The sequence below is a fragment of the Mobula hypostoma genome, chromosome 2, assembly GCF_963921235.1.
Source record: "Mobula hypostoma chromosome 2, sMobHyp1.1, whole genome shotgun sequence".
Classification (NCBI taxonomy): domain Eukaryota; kingdom Metazoa; phylum Chordata; class Chondrichthyes; order Myliobatiformes; family Myliobatidae; genus Mobula; species Mobula hypostoma.
Window position 1 is genome coordinate 11,591,469 of NC_086098.1, and position 12,363 is coordinate 11,603,831.

A 12,363-nucleotide genomic window follows, 5' to 3' on the forward strand; every position below is an offset into this window, starting at 1 on the left:
TCACTTTGATGACATTTCTTCTCCATTCTGATGTTCGGTCTGAACAACAGTTGAGCCTCTTGACCATGTCTACATGCTTTTATGCACTGAGTTGCTGCCACATGATTGGCTGATCAGATATTTGCATTAATGAGCATGTATACAGATGTACTTGATAAGGTGGCTATTGAGTGTAGATGCCCGAGACAAGGCAAGGTTACGGCAGCAATGAATGAAGAATCATAATTATTATCTTTTAATGTGATTCCTGATTTATAGGTTAACAATGTACACTAAATAACATATACAAATCTATGCATAAGACATTGAAACTCTGATCCATCAATGCTGCAGGAATAAAGCATAGTTGGTGATTGACAAAGCAACACCATCAAGTTATTATTAGTTTGAAACACATTTTGGTGTTTTACTGTCATATGCACAGAATTATGTTAAAGTCTTAGGCACCCCACATACAGAGGGTTGACCCGCCACGCTTCCTAGAAAACAATGCAGGCTTTGAGCAGCAACTAGCTTCTATCAGCTAGCTTCTTGTCATTCGTTATGTGCCGTGTCGCATGACGCGGGCAGTCATGGTCTTCTGTGACCACGATTGTTCTTGGCAACTTTTTCTACAGAAGTGGTTTGCCATTGCCTTCTTCTGGGCAGTGTTTTTACAAGACGGGCGATACCAGCCATTATCAAAACACTTCAGGGATTGTGTGGTTTCGTAACCAGGACTGGTAACAGGTACCAGCTAGCTTCTACCCCATTGTAATAAGACTATAATGGTTCCTTAGTGTGATAAGATGGGCTCCTGACCTCACAATCTAACTTTTTCACTTTATTGTTTACCTGCACTGCACTTTCTCTGTGGCTGTTACACTTTATTCTGCATTCTGTTATTGTTTTACCTTGTTCTACCTCAGTGCACTGTGTAATGATCTGATCTGTATGAACGGTACGCAAGACAAGCTTTTCACTGTATCTTGGTATATACAACAATAATAAACAATAGTGTGGGCTTTCATGCATTTGATTCTATCAGATATATTTATTTAGATTATGAGAACACTCAGTCCTCTTTTATTGTCATTTAGAAATGCATACATGCATTAAGAAATGATACAATGTTTCTCCAGCGTGATATCACAGAAAACAGGACAGACCAAAGACTAACACTGATAGAACCACATAATTATAACATATAGTTACAGCAGTGCAAGCAATACCATAATTTGATGAAGAACAGTCCATAGGCACAGTAAAAAAATAGTCTCATAGTCCCCGAGTCCCCGATAGCGGCAGCAAAAGGGAGAAACTCCCTGCCATAAACCTCCAGGCACCGTCAACTTGCCGATACCTTGGAAGCAGCCGACCACAGCCGATACTGAGTCCATCCGTCCGAAAACTCCGAGCTTCCGAGCAGCCTCTCCGATACAGCCTCCCGAGCGCCATCCTCTGCCGAGCGCCTTCGACCTTTCCCCGACCGCTGAAACATTTCATTTGTTCTTTCCATTTTAAACAACATTTTGATGTGTTTAAAGGCATCTTATCAGAAATAAGTTATTTGAGAAAATGCAAAAATTTAAAATTAACTACAGCAAAAATCCTTAACATACTAGAATTTAATAAGCCATATTAAAAGTAAATAAAATCTTATAAAATAAAAGCCTACCATTGTTTTCAAAATTGGTCAATAAATGGGGTTGCATTTCTTATATCAGGCATGGCTGTGGTGGGGTAGAGTGACAAGATGTTCAGTTGAACTCCACCAGTGGGCTCAGTGCTCTGGTGTCTGACCTTCATCATGTTGGAAAATCAGTGAGATGCTGATCAGGAAGTGGAGGATCGCTGAAGTGAGCATGATCCATCCCTTAAACACAAGAGCTTCTGTAGATGCAGGAGATCCAGAGCAATAGACACAAAATGCTGGAGGAACCCAACAGGTCAGACAGCATCTGCTGAACATCGATTTCTCCCACCTCCTCCTCCTTCTTTTTTACATTCCCCATTCTGGCTCCCTTCTTACACTTCCCTTTTCATCGGCCCATCACTTCCCACTGGTACCCCTCCTCCTTCTCTTTCTCCCATGATCCACTATCCTCTCCTATCAGATCCATCCTTCTTCAGCCCCTTACCTCTTCCACCTATCACCTCCCAGCTTCTTTCTTCATCCCTCTGCCTGGTCTCACCAATCACCTGCCAGCTTGTACTCCTTCCCCTCCATAACTCTCACCTTCTTATTGTGGCTTCTTCCCACTGATGAAGGGTCTTGGTCTGAAATGTTGATTGTTCATTCCTCTCCATAGATGCTGCCTGGCCTGTTTAGATCCAGCCCATTGTTTCTTAAACAATGAGTGTTATGGCGGAATCTAACTTTGCAAAGATTCAAAGCACATTTATTACCAAAGAATTATACACCTTGAGATTTGTCTGCTTACAGGCAGCCACAAAGCAAGAAACTTGAATAACCCAATTAAAAAAGCAAATCACCAGAAATCACTGTGCAGAGAAAGAAAGAGAGAGAAAAAAACATATCGTGCAAACAGTAGAAGCAAGCAAACAATATTCAGATCCAGAGTGAGTCCCAGGTCCGCTCCAGGAGTAGCTAGAGTAGGCCCAAGCCTTGGTCCCTAGTTTTCACACCAGTGGGGCAGAAATGCACACCATCCAGATCAGTTCACAGCCTAGTCGCAGCAGAGAAAGGAATGAACATTCACGGGACAGCGAGTGAAATCAGCCCAACCCTCGACTCCGTATCTGACACTCGGGCCTCCAGTCTACGTGGGCCAACATTTAAATTGTCCAAGCACTGGGTAGTACAACACTCCATGTGCCCTGATCCACCTGGGCCGCCCCATCCGAAGCTGTTCTCGATTTCATCAAATTGACTGGGCACTTGGAAGGGCATCAAAACCCTTCTGCATCTACTCCGCTCCAAAACACTGTCTCCACCTCAGGGAGCGATACCACCAACTCCGATTGTGAACCCGGCGGTCCAAAAATGTGGCGCCTGGAAATGCCCCTGTACGGCTCATTCTCCAAACCAGCCTCATCTCCACCTGCCTCCTCACTGTCTGCAGCAATTGTTCACCACAATTTGCTTCATGAAAGGTGTTATCAGTAGTGTTTTCAGTCGATTCCCTTGCGTTATGATTTACCAGTAGGCTGTCGCACATCTTCAGTAGCACCATTGGAGTTAGACCCTTTATTTTTATTGGACGAGGACCTATGGCCTGCATTGTGTGCAGGAGCAATGCAAAATGATTTGTCTTTGTTATCCACAATAACGTCAATTCAAAGATGGGATATTTTACAGCAACCCACACAAAATGCTGGAGGAAATCAGCAGGTCAGGCTGCATCTACGGAAACGAATAAACAGTTGACACACTTTAGCAGGGCTGAGACCCTTCATCACTGGCATTTCGGGCAGCAAAGAAGGCCTTTCATCTCTGGCAGTATTCAGGTCTTATTCATCAGGACTGAATATTTTAGAGTTTGGGTCATTTTAAAGTCCTGTTGGACCACAAGCTTTTTGTGGTTTGTTGGTTTGTGTTCCTCAGTGACCCGGAGACCTATGTTGGCTGGAGTCAGGGCTTTATGCCTTGGTTCTATGTAGGGTCACCAGAGGTCAAAGGGTAGAGGCCAGACTAGGAGTGGTCCACCGGTCCCCCAGATTCAGGAGTTCAGCTCAGGGCTACTAACTCTGACTGGAAAAAACAAAATTGTTCTGGAAACAGTAATGAAGAATCCTTCTACATCTGGGTGTGACGGTATTCCTGAGTCTCCACACAGGACTTGCATGACTGACAGTAGTGAAAACCGAGAGGAAGCTACTGACATGATGAAGGAAACCCTGAACACCGCCAGAGATGGACGACCTTTTTTGCTGCCCAAAACACCAGTGATGCAACAGGCAATAAGTCAGTAAGAGTCCTATTTTGTACTTGAATAACCACTCTCTGGATTTCAAGGCACAGGAGATTCTGCAGAAGCTGTAAATCTTGAGCAAGACACACTAAATGCTGGAGGAACTCAGCAAGTCCAGCTTTTTGTGCATGTTGCTCTGAATTTCAAGGCCATGTGTTTAAATCAAAGGCAGAAGAAACAGACTCATACTTTGGTTTAATTACTTACTGCACATGGCTTGTTAAGTACTTAAGGTCAGCATGACACTATTATTCAGAACAAGTAGTGTGTTATCTTCTGCAGTGACTCATTGTATGTTGGAGAAGCATTTTCTCTATTATGATAGTGATCTATTCTGGCCAATTAACTATTTCTTTGATACACCAGCTCTGAATGGACCATTGTCCAGGAATAAGCTGCTTTTGCTGAGTTGTGTGTGCTCATCACAGAGAATTTAAGCGAAAGAGCTTGAGGGTGAAAAACAGGAGACACTGACAATATGAAATTAAAAGCAGAAGATAGTTACAAGGGCCTTCAGCAGGGCTGAGCCTGGAACGTTGCCTGTACTTTTTTCCATGGATGCTACCTGGCCCGCTGAGTTCCAGCATATTGTGTGTGTTGCTTAGACTTCCAGCAGATTCTCTCATTTGGTATTGCCAAGGTTAGTTATTCAGTGCAAGTGGAGAGTACAATAGACTAGTGTGTTTATTGAATCTATTGTATTTCTTCGTTCTACTGGGACTGACTACAAGAAAATGGGTCCTAGGGTGGTATATCGTGACATATACTTTGATAATAAATTAACTTTGAACTTTGGGATTTTTCATCAGAATTAAAAGCAGAGGTTATAACAGATGCTGGAATTCTGACAGAGAACATAGACCAGCTCAGGAACAAGCCCTTCAACGCTGTTCAACACTCCCTTTTGGTTACTATCGGGTTGTCACAATGGGGGGCGTGGGGAGCAGGGGTGGACCCAAATGCAAGACACATCTTGTGAGGCTAACTTAATTGAGTTAATTGCACAATACAAGGACAGCAAAGCAGAAGCAGGAATAGCAAACTGGACAAGGACTCAGGCCTTCGACTAGGCTGGGACTAAGGGTCTGGGCTAGGACCCGGAATCACGGACCGCCAGGGCCAGGACTTGACTTGAAACTTGGATGCCGCCAGGGCCAGGACGTGACTTAGTACTTGGATGCTGCCAGAGCCAGGACGTGGTACTTGGATGCCGCCAGGGCCAGGACGTGGTACTTGGAGCCCCCCGGAGCCAGGACTTGGTACCTGGAGCCCCCCGGAGCCAGAACATGGTACTTGGAGCCCCCCGGAGCCAGGACTTGGTACTTGGAGCCCCCCGGAGCCAGGACTTTGTACTTGGAGCCTCCGGGTAGTGGCGAGCTCTGGACTCGGCCCGGGAACAGTAGACAGCAGCTCTTGATCCCCTCCGGTGGGTTAACTGACGGACCCGCCTCGACGAGGAAACTGTGCAGGCTCGCTCCGGTGAGGAAAGGCAACTTACTGGCACTCGCTTCGGGGGGAGACTAGGCTTGCTCTGGCCAGATGACATTGGCTCGCAGTACCTTCAGTGACTTTGCAAACGCCCTCGCGCCGAACGGTTGAAAGCCGGAGACTATAAACTGCCGGTTCAGCCGAGAGTAAATTGCCTCCAATCACCAAGGCCGAGGGACACGGGAAAACAGGGAACCAAAAGGAAACAGGGAGTCAACGGTCCGGATCATAGCATAAACAAAGTAAATTTAAAGGGACCCCGATCCAGACCATGACACGGGTGGCCATTTTCTTTGAAGGTGCATCCAGTTCCTGGTGTTGAGTCGGATTTTAATATTCCTGCAGTCCCATGTCCAGATGGCAAGGAGGATAAGACTATAAGTCATAGGAGCAGAATTAGGCTATTTGGCACATCAAACCTGCTCCACTATTTCAATCATAGCTGATCCTTTTCTTCCCCCCTCAGCCCTACTCCCTGGCCTTCTCCCCATCACCTTTGATGCCATGGCCAATCAAAAACCAATCAATCTCTGCCTTAAATACACCCAACAACCTGGTCTCCACAACTGCCTGTGGTAACAAATTCCACAAATTCACCACCCTCTGGCTAAAGAATTTTCTCCACATCTTAGTTTTGAAATGACTTCCCTCTATCCTGAGGCTCTGCTCTCTTGTCCTAGACTCTCCTATCATGGGAAACATCCTTTCCACATCTACTCTGCCTAGGCCTTTCAACTTTCGAAAAATTCCAATGAAATCCCCACCTCATCCTTCAGAATTCCAGTGAGTACAGGACCAGAGCCATCAAACAGTCCTCATATGATAACCCTTTCATTCCTGGAATCATCCTTGTGAACCTCCTCTGGACTCTCTGCAATGCCAGCACATCTTTCTTAGATGAGAAGCCCAGAATTACTCAGAGGTGTATAAGATGATGAGAGGCATTGATCGTGTGGATAGCCAGAGGCTTTTTCCCAGGGCTGAAACGGCTAGCACAAGAGGGCACAGTTTTAAGGCATTTGGAAGTAGGTACAGAGGCGATGTCAGGTGTAAGTTTTTTATGCAGAGAGTGGTGAGTGTGTGGAATGGGCTGCTGGTGATGGTGGTGGAGGTGGATATGATAGGGTCTTAAGAGACTCCTGGACAGGTACATGGAGCTTAGAAAAATAGAGGGCTACCAGTAACCCTGGGTAATTTCTAAAGTAAGTATATGTTCAGCACAGCATTGTGGGCCGAAGGGCCTGTATTGTGCTGTAGGTTCTCTATGTTTCAATGTTTCTATTATTGAGAGGAATGGTGCTAACTGCTCATTCACCATCTCATTCCTTCTCCTGACTATCAACCAGCTATCCATCTCCTGCAACTTCAGAGTGACTACTTCCCTGTAACTCTGATCGATGATCTCCTCACTCTCCTGTACAAGCTGAAGGTCATCCAGCTGCTGCCACAGATCCCTAACACGGTCTTCAAGAAGCTGCAGCTGGATGCACTTCAAGCTGATGTAGTTCCCCAGGAGACTGGCATGACTAACACAAAACGGCCATTTAAACTACACTAACAATACACTAACACTGCTCATGGTCTCCCAGGTCTTGATGGTGAGGACAACATTGCCAGTGGTACAAGCCCACCCTCCATATGCCAGGATCTGCATTAAGACCCTCACTAACATCCCCTATAATTGTGCACCCACATCTCAGAGGAGTTCCAGTGTCCTGGGATATCCACATACATGCCAGGCCTACAATAGTACACTGTTGTCATGGCAATGAGTCTCTTCAAGTCCTGTCGCTTGGTATTTTGGCCCAGGACAGCACTTATTATCAGGCCTGGTTGAGGAAAAGACCCTATGGGGATCTTAGCCAGGATATGGAGGGTGTTCTGTCACATTGTGGGACACCTGGGCAGCCAGACCAAGAGGAGCGGTCTCCTCATCATCTGATCGGGCATTGGGACAAGGACTATGAGGCTAAAACTTCTCCCAGGGTGAACGGAGGGAGGGAGGATGCTTAATGCACCCCGAACGAGATGGGACAGAAGATCTGGGCCAGGGCCCTCCCAAGAATTTGAGTGACAGGTGCAGCCTCTGAGATGGCTGCTGAAAGGACAGGCCTCTCCTCCTTCCACGCTCCCGGAGAGCCATCCAGTGCGGTGCCTTGCTCCAATCTAAAATACTGGTCTGCCTGCTACCTTTCCAGAGGTGTGGAGACTGCTGAGGGGCTGCTGGCTGAAAGCCTGCACCCCCCCCCCCAGTAGATCACCAAGAGCAGAGGACCCTGTGGGGTCGGGTCTTGAGGGAGCTGTTCCACGGAAGGACGAAGGAGTTATGTAGGACAGATGGGGGACGGGGGAGCAAAGCATTGGTGTCAGGCCCCATCTGAGACTAGAATCTGCTAAGGCCATGGGCGTGGCCTAGTACATGGCTCCTCCATGGCTCCTCCATGGCTCCATGGTAACCCTGTGTAAGTTTTAAGGGGGTGGATGGGTAGGAGTTGGAAATGGGGATGCAGAGGGGAGAGGGAGCATTTGTGGTGAAGCAGAGGGAGATATGAAATGGGAGGGAGAGGGGAGATAGAGCAGGAAGTGGGAGGGAGAGGGGAGAAGGGGTGGTAGTGGTGATGAGGAGGGAAGATATAGTGGGAGTGGGGACAGGGAGCAGGAGGGGAGGACAAGGGGAGTGGTAGGAAGGGTGGGATGGAATGGGAAGACAGAGCAGGAGGGGGGTGAAGGGGAGTGGTAGGGGAGGGTGGGATGGAGTGGGGAGAGGGAGCAGGAGGGGAGGACAAGGGGAGTGGTAGGGGAGGGTGGGATGGAGTGGGGAGACGGAGCAGGAGGGGAGGACAAGGAGAGTGGTGGGGAGAGGGAAATCTATATTGAACAACAAAGTAACTGTTTGGAACAAAAGCCTTGCCTTGTGTCTTAGGGTTGAGTGGGCTGGTAACTTCCCCACCTTTCCCTCATCCCCAACCCTCCCACTGTGCTCCCATATTCCTTCCTGTGTTGCCCTCTCCCTCCTCACTGCCCCTCCCACTCCCTCCCCCCTCTTAGCCGCCTCTCAGTCACGAGCAAGCATTGCGTGATCCTCCCTCTCTCTCTCGAAATAGTGATGGAGGGTGTGAGGGGTAAGGGTAGGAAGTGGACAATTCTCCCCTCTCCTCTCCATGCCCAAGGGAAGAGGTGGTCTGACATCAATGAGGTGGAAATAGAATAGAACATAGAAGAGTACAGAACAGGGAGCAGGCCATTCGGCCCTCAATGTTGTGCTGTACTAGCTAAGAAGCAAATCTAAAACACCCAAACACTAATCCCTCCGACCTACACAATGTCCATATCTCTCCATCTTCCTCCTATTCATGTGCCCATCTAAACTTCTCTTAAAAGCCTCTAATATCAGAATCCGAATTATTATCACCGGCATGTGACGTGAAATTTGTTAACTGAGCAGCAGCAGTTCAATGCAATACATAATCTAACAGAGAAATAATAATAAATAAAATAAAAATCATAATAATAAATAAACAAGTGAATCAATTACATAAATTGAATAGATTTTTTTAAAAACGTGCAAGAACAGAGATACTGTATATTTTTAAAAAATGAGGTAGTGTCCAAGTGTTCAATGTCCATTTAGGAATCGGATGGCAGAGGGGAGGAAGCTGTTCCTGAATTGCTGAGTGTGTGCCTTCAGGCTTCTGTACCTCCTACCTGATGGTAACAGTGAGAAAAGGGCATGCCCTGGGTGCTGGAGGTCCTTAATAATGGATGCTACCTTTCTGAGACACCGCTCCCTGAAGATGTCCTGGGTACTTTGTAGGCTTGTACCCAAGATGGAGCTGACTAGGTTTACAACCTTCTGCAGCTTCTTTCAGTCCTGTGCAGTAGCTCCTCCATACCAGACAGTGATGTAGCCTGTCAGAATGCTCTCCACGGTACAACTGTAGAAGATTTTGAGTGTATTTGTTGACATGCTAAATCTCTTCAAACTCCTAATGAAGTATAGCCTTCTTTATAACTGCATCAATATGATGGGACCAGGTTAGGTCCTCGGAGATCTTGACACCCAGGAACTTGAAACTGCTCACTCTCTCCACTTCTGACCCCTCTATGAGGATTGGTATGTGTTCCTTCGTCTTACCCTTCATGAAGTCCACAATCAGCTCTTTTGTCTTACTGACGTTGAGTGCCAAGTTGTTGCTGTGGCACCATTCCAGTAGTTGGCATATCTCACTCCTGTATGCCCTCTCGTCACCACCTGAGATTCTACCAACAATGGTTGTATCGCCAGCAAATTTGTAGATGGTATCTGAGCTATGCCTAGCCACACAGTCATGTGTATACAGAGAGTAGAGCAGTGGGTTAAGCACACACCCCTGAGGTGCACCAGTGTTGATCGTCAGCGAGGAGGATATATTATCACCAATCCACACAGACTGTGGTCTTCCCATTAGGAAGTCGAGGATCCAGTTGCAGAGGGAGGTACAGAGGCCCAGGTTCTGCAATTTCTCAATCAGGATTGTGGGAATGATGGTATTAAACACTGAGCTATAGTCGATGAACAGCATCTAGGTGTGGGTGATTATGTTGTCCAGCTGGTCTAAAGCCGTGTGGAGAGCCATTGAGATTGCGTCTGCCGTTGACCTATTGTGTCAATAGGCAAGTTGCAATGTATTCAGGTCCTTGCTGAGGCAGGAGTTCAGTCTAGTCATGACCAACCTCTCAAAGCATTTCATCACTGTCGATGTGAGTGCTACCGGGCGATAGTCATTAAGGCAGCTCACATTATTCTTCTTTGGCATTGGTATAATTGTTGCCTTTTTGAAGCAAGTGGGAACTTCTGTCCATAGCAGTGAGAGGTTGAAAATGTCCTTGAATACTCCTGCTAGTTGGTTGGCACAGGTTTTCAGAGCCTTACCAGGTTCTCCATCGGGACCTTCTGCCTTGTGAGGGTTCACTCTCTTTAAAGACAGCCTAACATCGGCCTCTGAGACAGAGATCACAGGGTGATCAGGTGCAGCAGGGATCTTCACAGCTGTTGTTGTGTTCTCCCTTTCAAAGCAGGCATAGAAACCGTTGAGTTCATCTGGTAGTGAAGCATCGCTGCCCTTCATACTATTGGGTTTCGCTTTGTAGGAAGTAATTTCTTGCAGACCCTGACAAAGTTGCCGTGCATCCGTTGTCGCCTCCAACCTCATTCAAAATAGTCTCTTTGCCCTTGAAATAGCCCTCTGCAAACCATACCTGGTTTTCTGGTACAGGCTTGGGTTGCCAGACTTGAATGCCACAGATCTGGCCTTCAGCAGACGACGAACCTACTGGTTCATCCACGGCTTTTGGTTTGGGAATGTACAGCAAGTCTGTGTGGGCACAAACTCATCCACACAGGTTTTAATGAAGTCATTAACAACTGCAGCATACTCATCCAGGTTTGAAGATGAATCCCTGGATACAGTCCAGTCCACCGATTCAAAGCGGTCCTGTAGGCACTCCTGTGCTTCCCTTGTCCAAACCATCTTGGTCCTCACTGCTGGTGCTGCAGTCTTCAGTCTCTGCCTATACTCAGGGAGTAGAAGTACAGCCAGGTGATCAGACATGGAATTCTTGATGGTGGTGTAGCAATGGTACAGTGTGTTGTTTCCTCTGTTATTGCAAGTGATCTGTTGATGTAGTTGCTTAGTGATTTTTTCAGACTGGCCTGGTTAAAATCTCCCAAAACAATGGTGAAGGTGTTAGGGTGCACTGTTTCATGCATGTTGATCCCAGTGCTCAGATCATCTAAAGCCTGCTTGACATTGGCCTGAGGTGGAATGTAAACTGCTACCAAAATGACCCTGGAGAACTCTCGTGGTAGGTAAAAAGGACGGCCCTTTACTGCTGGATATTCCAGGTCTGGTGAACAGAATTGGGACAGCACTGATATATTTGATCATGAGGCATACTCCTCCAACTCTGCTCTTGAGATCTATCGTGACGGTGTATCGTAAACCCGTCGATATGAATCGCTGCATCCGGTACGGAAGGGGTTAACCAGGATTCCGTGAAACAAAGGACACACGCAGTCCCAATGTCCCTCTGATTCAGCACCCTAACTCTCAGATCATTGATTTCATTCGCCAGAGACCGCACGGTGGCCAGCAAGATAGTCGGTATAGGGAGTTTATATCCTGTTTCCTTAAGCACACTTATAACCCCGATCTACACCCGCGCTTCCTCCGAGGCGCCCTCCGTGGGCGCTTCCGACCACAATCGGTGTTGTTTCCATCGGTTTTAAGCAGCGAAAGTTCGTTTAAACGCATTAAGACATCTTTGTTGACTGTACTGCCTTGGAAGCAGTTGTGCTTTTTAGCTGTACTGTATCAGGCTGAAACGGGAATATTCGATCATATTCATTGAGAGTACTGCTGCTACTCGAGGTTTCCTCTACCACCGTATTCCAGGCGTCCACAACTCTCTACCCCTCATATCCCACCTGAACCCACTCCCTCTCACCTTCACTTTGGTCTCACTGTCTTATGTAACTTCAGCATAACATCTGAACACCCGTGCTCAATGCATTGATTTATGACGCCAATGTGCCAAAAGCTCTCTTTGCGACCCTTTCTACCTGTGGGGCCACTCGCAAGGAATTATTTACCTGCACTTTCAGATCTCTCTGTTCTACAACATCCCACAAATCTCTGCTGTTCACTGCACATTTTACCCTGGTTTGTCCTCCCAAAGTGCAACATCTTACACTTGTTTGTATTCAATTCCTCTGCTACTTTTCAGCCCATTTTTCTAGCTGCTCCAGATCTGGCTGCAAGTTTTGATACACTTAGGAGCAACATAGACATAGGAGCTACGTGTCTGCTCTACCATTCCATCTTGGCTGATTTACTATCCTTCTCAATACCATTCTCCTGTCTAATGACTTGGCCTGCACAATGAATTCCAGAGATTCTCTGCCCTTTGGCTAAAGAAATTC